This window comes from Phyllostomus discolor, chromosome 10 (assembly GCF_004126475.2).
Source record: "Phyllostomus discolor isolate MPI-MPIP mPhyDis1 chromosome 10, mPhyDis1.pri.v3, whole genome shotgun sequence".
Classification (NCBI taxonomy): domain Eukaryota; kingdom Metazoa; phylum Chordata; class Mammalia; order Chiroptera; family Phyllostomidae; genus Phyllostomus; species Phyllostomus discolor.
The window spans coordinates 70,252,978-70,266,229 of NC_040912.2; the positions used below are offsets into that span (position 1 = coordinate 70,252,978).

Below are 13,252 nucleotides of genomic sequence, written 5' to 3' on the forward strand. Positions count from 1 at the left end.
ATTTTTAATATTTAAATGTCATATGTATTAGTTTGGGTCCTCCAAGAAAATGAATACTAAAATAAGATCAGACACGATAAAGACATACTGAGGTAGTGTCTCAGTGTGTTCAGGCTGCTATAAACAAAACTACCATTGACTGGGTGACTTAATCAACAAATATTTACTTTTCACAGTTCTGGAGGCCAGAAAGTCTAAGATAAAGGCACAGGCAGGTTCGGTGTCTAGTGAGAGCACACTTCTTGGTTCACACAAGGTCACCTTCCTGTTTTGTCCTCACATGACAGAAGTGCTCTCTGGGGTCCCTTTATATGGGCACTAATCCATTCATGACCTCCCAGTACATCTTGGTAGTTAGAGTCTCAACATATGAACTTTAGGGAGACACAAACATTTCAGTCCATGAAAAGCAAAATCAGGAAAACACAAGGAGTATCCTCATGCATGATGCAGGTCTAATGTCTGTGGAAGATAAGAGGAAAGGAAGGAAAACTGAACTTATAGTGAAGGTCCAAGAAAGGTTCACCTGCTAGCACAGTCCCACACTCAGAGGACTAGGTCTGCCTTGCTATCACTTCTGTAACCAGTTACTGGCTAGGAGAGGCCCACAGAAAACATGACTTCATAGTGAAGATGGAAGCTGGACTATCCGTCAATCATGCTCCAGTGCAGGAGACCTGAGGGGGACATTTTCTTGGACACCTCAGCATGTAAACCAACCTGATAATAATAGCTAAGATTTAGTGAGTACTTACTGTGTAGAAGAAAGTGTGTTTCATACCTTAATTTAATACTTACAATCATTATTATTATTAATTCTATTACAGACAAGGAAGCTAATGTACAAGTAGTTGTCCCTGAGCAAAGTAGTGTCAGAACTGTAATTAATATCTATAACTGCTTACTACCTCAAAAATTTGAGTCTAAAGCAGTTATTTTTTGTATTAAAAATTAAATCAAACACTTTGGAAAAACTCATTAAAAGCAAGTTTGTAAATTATTACTATCACCTTAAATGTAATTAAAACAACTAAAAGAGATTATGAGAAAGAAATTCTAAAAATCTGGGAAGATTCTCCAGCCATTCATTCAACAAAACTGACAAAAAATTTCCCAACCTCATGGAGTTTACACTAATGGGAGGCAGGAAAGAGGGAAAGTAGGGGTGGATAATGAACACTATATATTATATTAGAAGGTGATCAGTTTAGCAGGGAGAGTAAGTAATTTGTGAATAATAAGAAAGGACAATCTTAAACAGAAAGGTCAAGAAATGCATCATCCAGCTGATGGTTGAGTAAAGGTGAAGGATGGGAGGGAGGGAAACGTGGAGGGAGAGCATTCAAGGTACAGGGAAAACAGTATGTAAGGGGCACAAAAACATGCCAGCACGTTCTACCAACATCAAGGAGGTGAGTTTAGCTAGAGCACAAAGAGCAAGGGAGGGAAGAGCAGATGAGGTCTAAAGGAGAAAGGGGGAAGAACATACAAGGTGTTGTGTGGTGGGACACCCTGGAGGCTTCAACTGGAGTGTAGCAGACCCCCCACCGTGGAGGTGCTGAAAAAAAAAACAAAAACAAATTCACTTTTCTTATAAAGGAATCACTCTGACTGCTTGTGGAGCATAGATCAGAGTTCAGAATGGTAAGGATGAAAGCGGGAAAACAAACTCAGAGGCTACTGCAGAACCCTGCATGCAGATTTCAATCTCCACTCAAAAAATTCTGAAGAGAAATTAAAGAAATCCACATATTAAAGAATCTAAATTGGAAATGATGCAAGGTACATGAGGGATGTGCCTTAAGCTGGAATAATATATTACTACAACAGCAGAGCCATACCTAAGGATGGTTCTGTGCCAGTCCTTTGCCTATTTGCTCTCCCACAGGTTTCCCTACCTGCTCCTTCATATGACTGAACCCCAAAAACTTCAGTGCCTAGGTTTCTTTTACAGCTGGCCACTGGGGATTTAAGCAGATGAGACACTGCCAGGAGCCCAGACATCACGAGGAGGGGAAAGGTCAGGGTATTTCTCCCCCCACCTCCCCTATTTCAGGTGGCATCTCCAGCAATAGCCTCATCTCCTCTGTTGTTTCAGCTCTCCATGTTAGCCCCCTCCACATCTCCAGTTACCACTGGGTGACCCTGGATCCTGGGACCTGCTCTCATCAGGCAGCTCTTCTGCTACAGTTCAGCATCCACCAAGTAACCCTCCCATCCCACCACCCCTCTGATAACACCAACTCCTCTCTTTGTCCCTTTAGCCCACAGGATGGTAGCCGCTTCCTGTGGTTAACAGCCTCTTCCTTGCATAATAGATTTGTATTTGCTCTTTTGACTTTAATACCTTTGTAGTTAGTTCCCTATATTTAATTCCCACTATTAAGCCACTTCATGATGGTTGTTTTTCTGACTAGATCCTGACTACTATACTCCTACATCAAAAGATACACAAATAATTATACCTTTAAATAGTGTGTGAAATTAAAATCTGGGACATATGTACATATTATTCTGTATCATGCACACTATTCAAATCAACTCCTTCCCAGGGAAATCAGGCTGAAGGAATAATAGGGGAGACGGAAGAAGAGAAGAGAAGGCAAGAGAAAACAGGGGAGGTATGAGAGGGAGAGACAGGAAATGTGATAGGTGCCACTGTTTCAGTGCTTTGCAAACATCCTCATATCTGAAAGCCAAAGCAGAAGCCCCAGAGGCTCCTTGGGGCATGCAGCTCTGGTGCAAAACCCCATCCCAGTCCTTCTGGAGAGCCTGCTGCCACCAATCAATATAACAAGGTGCTAGGCACTCCTGGGGCATTGTCCCCAAAACTGCCAGAAATCAGTATCTTGCTTTCACCTGCATTGTAGTCACAGTATATAATATTGAAAAAGTCAGAGGAGAGGAGGTCTATGCACAGAAAAGTCAAGAGAAATAAACTTACAGTGTCTGACAAAGATACCATCTATGTTCACTATAGAATGTTGCCAAACAAAGCACCCCACACCGTGCTGCTTAGCTATGCTGCAACAGGACTGCTGCACACATGGAGTGTGAGACTTCCATGAGCAGCCTTGGGCTGACACTTATTAAAGTTGCAGATAAGTAGTGCATCAATACTGATAGAAAATTTAGCTTCAAATACATGCAGAGAACAACAAATTCTATAGAAAAATACTTAAGCTGATACTGTGTTGCAAATGTGTTTGGTAAAAAGGAAATATTGAGTTGACCCTGGAGAAAACAGGTACCTCCACTGATCAAAAAACGACTTCAGCACTATAGCTGTTAGTCACCACTTAGTTTAATTCAAAAAGGAAGCATGTCCTTGAAAATCATCACATAAAAGGACATCACCATATTTGCGTAAGACCTAAAAATATTTACTGACTTGTTATATATTAAATAAAACCCATAAAAACCTTGAATTACTTAAAAGCCTTCCTCCCAGGAGAGGAAGTAGTTTGTAGTGGAGTCTGAGAGCCTTTTAAAGTGTGACTTTGATCCCCATCTGCTATAATCAGGACAAGAGAGGAACACTGATGGGAAAACAAGCAGGATCATTTCCTTAGTATTATTAGGAGTATTCCTTAGCAGCACTCTGCCTGGAAGTTAGTTCCTCATATACCAAAATTGTGGACAGGGAGACAGGAAGGGAACAATCACTGAAATGAGAGTTATTATACACACATTTTATTTAGTCCTAACAACAATCCATTCCCCCAGATATGAAAAGGCACATATCAAGAGAGGTGTGAAAAATGTTGTTATTGCTATATCCCTGATAAACCACAGACTGGATTTCAAACTCCAAATATGGATAGAGACCCTCACCCCCAATTAATATGATAAGCACACCCAAGAGAATTCTGAGGGCAATTAATGGGATGTCTTGGGGGAGTCTGGCCTTGTGGCTGAATGTTGCAGGGTGTATTCCTGACACAAAGTGACATGAGACCTAATAAATAGAATTCAGGCAAGAAGGGAAATAAGCCATTGAAAGAGGGCAACCCCCAACCCCCAGAAATTGGAATTTGAAGTCCTTTAGATAAAGGTCTGGATATGAAGCAAATGCAGATTGCATTTACAACTATCTTTCAAGTCCTGGCAACTTATTCTAAAATCTAATAAGCACATTTTCCACTGCATAAAAGTCTTTTCCACAAATATGGCCAAGATTAAATTTATTATGTGTCCCCTTGTTGGCATACTTTTGGTGGCCTAACTCCCATTCCAAATCAGTTTTCCTTTGCTTTCCTCTAGTACAGAGACTGGTAGAAAAACTAATACCCCAGCCCTTCTTACAGCTATGGTTTCTCAATAAGACACCTAAAGGCAATAGTACCCAAAGAAATCTACAGCTTTAATGAAACCCTATCAAAATTCCAATGTCAAGCCCTGGCTGGCGTAGCTCAGTGGATTGAGCGCGGGCTGGGAACCAAAGTGTCCCAGGTTTGATTCCCAGCCAGGGTACATTCCTGGGTTGCAGGCCATAACCCCCAGCAACCACACATTGATGTTTCTCTCTCTCTCTCTCTCTCCCTTCCCTCCCTAAAAATAAATAAATAAAATCTTTTAAAAAAATTCCAATGCCATTTTCACAGAACTGAATTCTAAAATTTGTATGGAATCACAAAAGACTCCAAACAGTCAAAGCAATCTTGAGGAAAAAAAGAGAGCTGGGGATATCATGTTTCCTTATTTTAAAGTATACTACAAAGCTATAGTAATCAAAATAGTATGATATTGGCATAAAAACAGAGAGATCAATGGAACAGAAGAGAGCACAGAAGTAAACCCTCACCTATATGGACAATTAGGTTATAACAAAAGAGCCAATAACGTACAATGGGGAAAGGACAGTGTCTTCAATAAACGGTGTTAGGAAAACTGAATAGCCACATGCAAAAGTGAAACTACACATGAAACTACACTGCTATCTGACAGCATATTTAAAAATTAATTCAAAATAGATTAAAAAATTAAAACTATGAAATCTCTAGAAGAAAACACAGATATGTAAAATCCTTGACATTGGTATTAGCAATGTTTTTTGGATGTCTCCAAAGGCAAGAGAAACAAAAGCAGGCATAAACAAATGGAACTACGCCAAACTAAAAAGCTTCTATACAGTAAAGGAATCCACCAACAAAATTAAAAGGTAATCTATTGAATATGAGAAGATATTTGTATCATCTATCTTATAAGGGGTTAACATCCAAAGTATATAAAGAACTCGTCATAGCTCAACGACATAAAAATAATCTGCTTAAAAATTGGGCAGGAGGTCTAAATAGACATTTTTTCCAAAGAAAATATAAAGACCATCTCATACCTTTTAGAATGCCTATTATCAGAAAGACAAGAAAAATAAGTGTTGGCAAAGATGTGGAAAAAGGGAACCCTCATACACTGTTGGTGGGAATGTAAACTGGTGCAGTCACTACAGAAACTGTATGGAGATGCCTCAAAAAGTGAAGAACAGAACTACCATATTCCACCAGAATATTCTACCTGGCTATTCCACTTCTGCGTATTTATTTGAAGAATACAAGGACACTAATTCAAAAAGATACAGCATTCGAATGTTCACTGCAGCATTGTTTACAATAACCAAGCTAAACAATCTAAGTACCCATTTATGGATGAATGGATAAAGATGATGTGGTCTATATACAATGACTACTGTTCAGCCATAAAATAGGAAGTCTTATCATTTGCAACAACAACATGGACGGACCATGGGGGTATTACGCTAAGTGAAATAAGACAATAGATGCAAAAATGCAAATACTGTATGATTTCATTTATATGTAGAACTCACTGCTGTCAAAATAAAACTCACAGAACAGATGGGTGGTTACAGAGGAAAAGTGGGTTGGGAGGACAAAATGGATAAGGGGATCAACTATTTGATGATGATGGATAGTGACTAAACTTGTAGGGGTGAACACTATTCATTGTATACAAATATCAAATTATAATGGTGTATGCATGAAATATATATAATTTACTTTACCAATTTTACCACAAATATAAAGATACAGAAAGAAGTCAAGGTGTGGAGGGGTGCCCTTTTCTACAATAAAGTGTCTCCATGTCACAGAGCCCATGGTTCCTCCTCCTTTCCCTCTGCCTGGAAGGTAAATCCCCTCACATATAGGTAGTTGCAACCACAAAGGTAAAAGCCTCATGCTAGGGGTGGAAGAACAGAAAAAAGGAGAAGGCTGCTTTACAATGGCATCACTGAGCCACAATCCCAGCCACCATGTTATTGTAAAGTGAGAAAAACCAAGCCCAGTGATGTAAGCTACTGTGAGACAGGCTTTGTGTTGAAAGCCAACATAATCCTCACTGGAATATCCCCGAATCCTTTTCACATAATGGTAATGTTATCCCCACCCTACAAGTGGCACCAGCATGATCCTAAAATAATCTCTAAATCCTGCTCATTTACCAATCCTCATTTGCTTCTTATTCTGTTTCCAAACCATCTCTTACAATCCTTCTCTTGTTTCTCCATCACTTCATCTATCTTCACATTTACCACATTCATTCATGTTCTCCTTCCCTAGACCATTTAAATGCCACCAAACTCCTCTCCCTGCCACCAATCTGCCAATCTTCTTAGATACACACTCATCTACTTCCAGGCTTTTCAGACACACCAACATGAATTCTTGGCTCTCAGCTTACCTCACAAGAGCCTTCACAATAAAGGACTCAATAATTGATAAAAATCACATGAAAAGTGAGCACCTTAGCTAATAGTTTTTAAAATGTAAAGTAATACAAGACACCATTTGTGTCCATCAAATATACAAAGATGTCTAACAAATTCTTTATGGAACACAGTAAAAATTATATGTCTTGTTAAAAAATAAGAAACTTTACAAACACATTTTAAAAATGATATTGAAAGCTGGCAAGGCAGAAGTGAAGTGGGTATTCTTACAGACTATTCACAGGAATAACTATATACGTGTTCTATAAAACATTTATTCAACATATATTACAAGTCTCAAAATACTTACACTTTTCACTTTGCTATTCCCAGTCTAGAAATCCATCCCTCACCACCCATAATGTATAATAAGAGGGTCATCACTGCACAAATGTCAAGTCAATTATGGTATGGAAATATGAGGAAAGAGTATACACCATGAGGAAAGAGTATACACCATTAAAAAAGTATTAGAATTTTTTTAATAGAAAGATATTCAGGATATAATGTTAAGTGAGGAAAAAAAGGCAAGATTCAAAGCTGTTCTTATAGAGTGGTCAATGGAGGCAAATAGTTATAGAAACAGTAATAAGGATGAATTGTTCAGCACTCACTGCTGTTACCTCCGGTCGGATCATATTTTCTCCTAGATTTCTACATGTGTTTCTGGGCTTTACTACAAGCACATATTTCTACCTTCAGAAAAATGTATAATTCTGAAGATTTGTGAGTAATAAAATATGTAAAAATTAAAAAACTGGGGTTAGATATTTATTAAATTATGACAGTTTTCCATAGCCAGATTCCACACTGCTTTGGGGAAGGAAGGTAACAGGTGCCCCAGGACAGGCACACACTCGGAATCAAGATCAATTACCTCTTGAAGTAGTTTGACAGACTATTAGAATTTATGAAAATTCAGAATTTCAATTACGAGGGCCTGATATTTTAAGATTTCATGGAAATCTTAGATTTCCTAAGATTCCTAAGATTTCCTATTCAAACAATTTCTCACATAATCCTAATTTATAAAGCCACCATGGAAAACCACAAAAATGCTCAAGTCATCTTATATCAGGCTTTAACATGATTTGTTCTGCAGTTTGGCTTCAGTGCAATCTAATAAAACTATTGTAACTAAGAGCTCTTGTAGCAGAAGCAAAGTATGTTATTTTGTGGGGGGGAATGCTACCACCTTGGGAAGCACCTACAGTAAAGTTCCAAGGGTTTGGAGACACAGATCTGAGTTAGAACTTCAATTCCATTTACAAACTGAATGGCCGACTGAAGGCAGACTGATTACCATCTCTGAGCAAATATTAAAATAAAAATAAGGTAAACTCAAACTTCTAAGACTTAAAAATGTCATTTAATCCTATTCCTTTCTTTTAAAAGCCATTATGTGTTTCAGCCCTTGCTTTTTAACCTTCATGCTCAGCATTGGGTAAACATTAATATTGCTAGCATATTATGTATAGTTGACATTTTAGCCTATACAGTTTTGTAAGGGTATTGAGATCATTCTGCTGTGAGGCATCTGAACAGCAATACGTAATTCTGAAATTAATGAAAACACTGGGGGCCTAGTGAATGAAGTCCCTGGTGATAAAAAAATCCAAGTAGAAAGTGCAGTGTTCAAGCAAATATGAAAAGAGCTGCCTTTAATGTGAATAAAAAAATGCCCCCTACAAAGTTAAAATGTTCTCATTGTCATGCAATTAGCCTTTGGGAGAAGATAAAAACCACAGATGGTGCTACTACCTACTGAAACCATTACATACTGATATGGCCAGGGAGCAGGGCCAGAGGGCCATGCACTATAAAAAGAATTGAGTATAACTCCTGCCAAAAAGTAACTAATGGAATTCAGGTCTCTCCAGGACCCTAGTAGTATCTTACAAGTTGTTTTTCAGAAATGTACTCCTGATTCCCCATCATTACTCCCTTTATTGGTTTGCTCCTAAAACTGCTTAAAATATTCAATTCAGCTGGATTTTGATTAATTTAATGTTTATACTATTTTACATTAAACAAAAATATCCCCAAAACTCCTATAAAATTTTACAAAATATTGGCTGAACATGGGAATCACATACAAATGTTGAAAAGAGTTGAATAATTAGATAAGAACCTTTTAATTTTTAGTCTTAATTAACATTTATAATAACTGGTTTTGTTTTGTAGGAGGCAGCAAACAATACACACTTAGAGACTGAGCTGACTGCCAGCAATTTAGCTCAGGTTTGCTGTGGGAATTATTATAATCTCAGAAGCCAATAACATACGTGATAATCTCGCTTACTAAGCAAAACAAATAACATACTCCAAACAAATGACAGATTAATGACCCTATTGTTCCAGGCAAAGGGAGGTGAAGGAATAAAGTCCAAATTTAAAAAGTGTACTTTTTTAGAGAAGGAGGCACTCAGGAGAGTCAGTATCCAACCAAGATCTGATTTCCAGCTGCCAGCAAAAAGTACAAGTGCCCTGTTGCTAGAGCCCCTTGCTAGGGAATTCAGGTGCTAGTGTTGACAGACAGGCTGATTTCTTCCAAGGGCCCACTGTATGGCTGGCTTATCACCCCTGCCAACCAAAGAGTCGCCTTGACCACGGCAAAAGCTACATGCCCCAAAGACCTCCAGGGCGTTTTTGGTTAGTAAAGAGTCACCTCTTCCAAACTGAGACTCTTAAAACAGTCCTCATAAACTCTCAGAATTTATAAATTCTGTCCACTTGCCAAAGTTGCTTCTTCACAAGTTCATATGGCTAAGCTCCCAGTGAGGCCCCCTCAGCTGCTGGGCTGCTGACTGCTTACCAAGGACAACATGTATATAATGATGACATCCTAGCACTACTTACCTTCATTCTTAATATCAAAGAAATGTGGAATGATGACATTCTGACACAATTTCACATTTATAGCAAAGCACATTTTTCCTCTGTTAGAGATTAAAACAACTTAGGTCATAAACAAGTGAATTTAAAATCATAATAAATAGCCAGAGGGGAGGGAGGAGGGGACAATGGGGAGAAGGGTTTTCAGGAACTACTATAAAGGACACATGGACAAAACCAAGGGGGAGGGTGGAAGCAAGGAGAGGGGGAGAAAATACGGACAACTGTAATTGAACAACAAAATAATTTAAATTTAAAAATCATAATAAACTTAGACACAACACTGAATAATGCTGAATGAGCAAAAGTTGACTTTAAAATTCCTTTCTCCAACCAGAAGTTTACATTTCATCATAGCAGTTTAAAATCTATGGTCATGTCCTGGCTGGGTATGTCAGCTGGCTGTAGCAATGCACTAAAAAAGTTGTGGGTTCTATCCCTGGTCAGGGCACATACATAGGTTGCAGGTTTGATCCCCAGTCAAGGAACATACTGGAGGCAACTGATCCATGTTTCTATCCCCTCCATTCTCTCTTTCCCTTCCTCTCCTCTAAAATCAATAAACATATCTGTTGGGGACCACTCTGTGTGGCTTTGGAGATTGTAGCCCCACGAGAGCAAGCTCTGAAAGCAGCTGGTAAGTCTCCCTGGAAAACCACGTGTAATAACGCAGGTGGCAGGCATGACTCGATTCTTACACCAAGGGGTCCTGTGGGAATCAGGCCTAAAATGTACATTTTTGTCCTTTGGAGCCTGCTCTGCTTAGCAATAAGCCTTGTTGGTATAACCCAGATGTCTGAGTTCAAGGCATAAGGAGTGAACTCCCTACTTCATGATATATGCCTTTACAACCATCTGGCATCAGCATGTCTCGAAGACCCCTACCTGAAAAGATTTCTGTGTTTCTTCAATTGTTATCTACAGAGAGTGTCAGTTTTTTATGACTATTGCCTTTTGGACAGTGTCTAATAAGCTGTGCACATGTGCTGTATTCCCCTGTCCTTCCCAACCCTGATAAAAGCCATGTCAAAGAAGGGCTCAGGGCATTCTCCACTAGAGGTAATCACCACCCCCTTGTCCATGGGACCAACAAGACTGTGTCCAGGACAACTCTTTATTCTCATCCGAGGTGGCCGGAAAAGCTCTGCTGGCTGGAGTTCCCTACACGTACCCTTGGGAGAGAATTTAAAACAAATTAAAATCTATGGTCCTTATTCCAGTTTATAGCTCCATTTATACACAGAAGAGTCAAAGATAAAACTACTAAGTCATACAGAAAATTAAAACATAAGAAATTAATAGGGAACATTTGAATTGTACACATAATATGAATACATAGGAGAATCAAAAAACATGATAACTAAGCAAATTTTATATTCTCTGTGTGCTTAAGTAAAGCCAAGAGGCAGGAAAAGAGAAAACACCTGTTTGTTTTCAAACAGGCAATCAATGTGGACTATGATTTGAAAATTCATCCACATAGAGCATTTTGAGATTTATAAGTATGCTAATAAAGACAGTAGGATGATTTCAAGAAGCTGTGTCACCCTAAAGAAATCAAACACCATTCTTTACTACCTGGACTTCCGTTTCAACTTCACACACACAAAAAAAAATGTCCAAGAATTGAAAGACATGGTCCTATACACAAATGGAATGGAAATAAGTTCCTATCACAATGAATACTTTTAAAACCAAAATAATTATTGTAGCATTTTAGAATGCCCTAAAGATAAAGATTAGAAGATGAAATCATTTGAGAAAGGAAGAAAATGGGTCATGTGAAAATGAAATTAAACTTCAAACATTTCATTAGCAGCACTGGAAGCTAGAACATTGTAGAGTAATCATGCCTTCAAAGTTCTGAGGGAGAATGATTTCAACCAAGATTTGCATGCCCAGCCAATTTCTCCATCAAAATAAAGTCTCAAACCTGCATGGATTCAGAAGATTTATCATACTTCTCACAAAGATGCAGGTGAAAAGGTTCGAACAAAATGAGGGAATAGGAAAAAACAGTGTCTCAAACTCAAAAGAAGAATAACAACTCTCACTGAACATAAATTCAGAAAAGAGTTAAGTCACAGGAAGGCTACAGGAAGCAATATCTGCGAGGAAATGGTAAAAACAGAGATCAATGCTATCCTTTGGAATACTGATTCTCAAACCTAATAATATATGACACCCCTTGCACTAGATATCTCCCTCTTTACCCTCTTACTCAGTGTCTTGGGAGGCTAATGAACCACAACAGTCAAGTATTTTTGCTCTTCACCTTCTCTTTCGGTTTGACTTTTGGTGACATATCAGCATGAAACCAGAGGGAGTCAAGAAAGACAAAAGAGAGATTTACTCTCTTAGCTCCAAGCCTAACATACAGAGTTTATCAGCGACTAAATTCTTCACCTGGTGATCTCAGGGTCTGCACAACAGCCTTCCTCCCACATCTTTAGTTTCTGTCTAGCTCAAGCCATAGTTCCCTCATTTTGCCGATAAAGGCCTAGTGGTAAATAAGGGCTTCCAGGTACAGCCAACTACTGTAGGCTTCACTGTCCCTCCTAGGTTCTCTTAAACCTGGCTGACCCTCCATATGTGAATTGCCCCTTGGAGTGTGACAGCAATTTCCTACTGGGCCCTGATAAGCCCCTCTTTAATCTTTTTCTTAAATATTTTATTGATTATGCTAGTACAGATGTCCCATTACCCCGCTCCATTCCTCTCTACCCTGCACACCCTCCCCCACACACATCCCCCTTAGTTCATGTCATGTGTCATAAGTTCTTTAGCTTCTACATTTCCCATACTGTTCTTACCCTCCCACTGTCTATTTTCTACCTACCATCTATGCTACTTATTCTCTGTACCTTTTACACGTCTCTCCTCCTCCCACTCCCCTGTTGCTAACCCTCCATGTTATCTCCATTTCTGTGGTTCTGTTCCTGTTCTAGTTGTTTGCTTAGTTTATTTTTGTTTTAGGTGTGGTTAACAATTGTGAGTTTGCTGTCATTTTACTATACATGTTTTTTATCTTCTTTTTCTTAGATAAGTCCCTTTAACATTTCATATAATAATGGCTTGGTGATGATGTACTCCTTTAACTTGACCTTCTCTGAGAAGCACTTTATCTGCCCTTCCATTCTAAATGAAAGCTTTGCTGGATAGAGCAATCTGGGATGTAGGTCCTTGCCTTTCATGACTTGGAATACTTCCTTCCAGTCCCTTCTTGCCTGCAAAGTCTCCTTTGAGAAATCAGCTGACAGTCTGATGGGAACTCCTTTGTAGGTAACTGTCTCCTTTTCTCTTGCTTCTCTGCTTCTAGGATTCTCTCCTCCATTTTTACCTTGGCTAATGTAATTATGATGTGCCTTGGTGTGTTTCTTCTTGGGTCCAACTTTTTTGGGACTCTGAGCTTCCTGGACTTCCTGGAAGTCTATTTCCTTTGCCAGATTGGGGAAGTTCTCCTTTATTATTTGTTCAAATAAGTTTTCCACTTGTTGCTCTTCCTCTTCTCCTTCTGATACCCCTATAATTCGGATGTTGGAATGTTCAAAGATGTCCTGGAGGTTCCTAAGCCTCTCCTCATTTTTTTGAATTTTTATTTCTTCATTCTTTTCTGTGTGGTTGTTTCTTTCT

At 38.8% G+C, this 13,252-nt stretch overlaps 1 protein-coding gene across 1 annotated transcript in view; it reads right to left on the reverse strand.

The window, feature by feature from the left end:
- The window catches only part of CADPS2 (calcium dependent secretion activator 2), a 575,914-nt gene that overhangs the window by 534,759 nt on the left and 27,903 nt on the right, over nt 1-13,252 (reverse strand).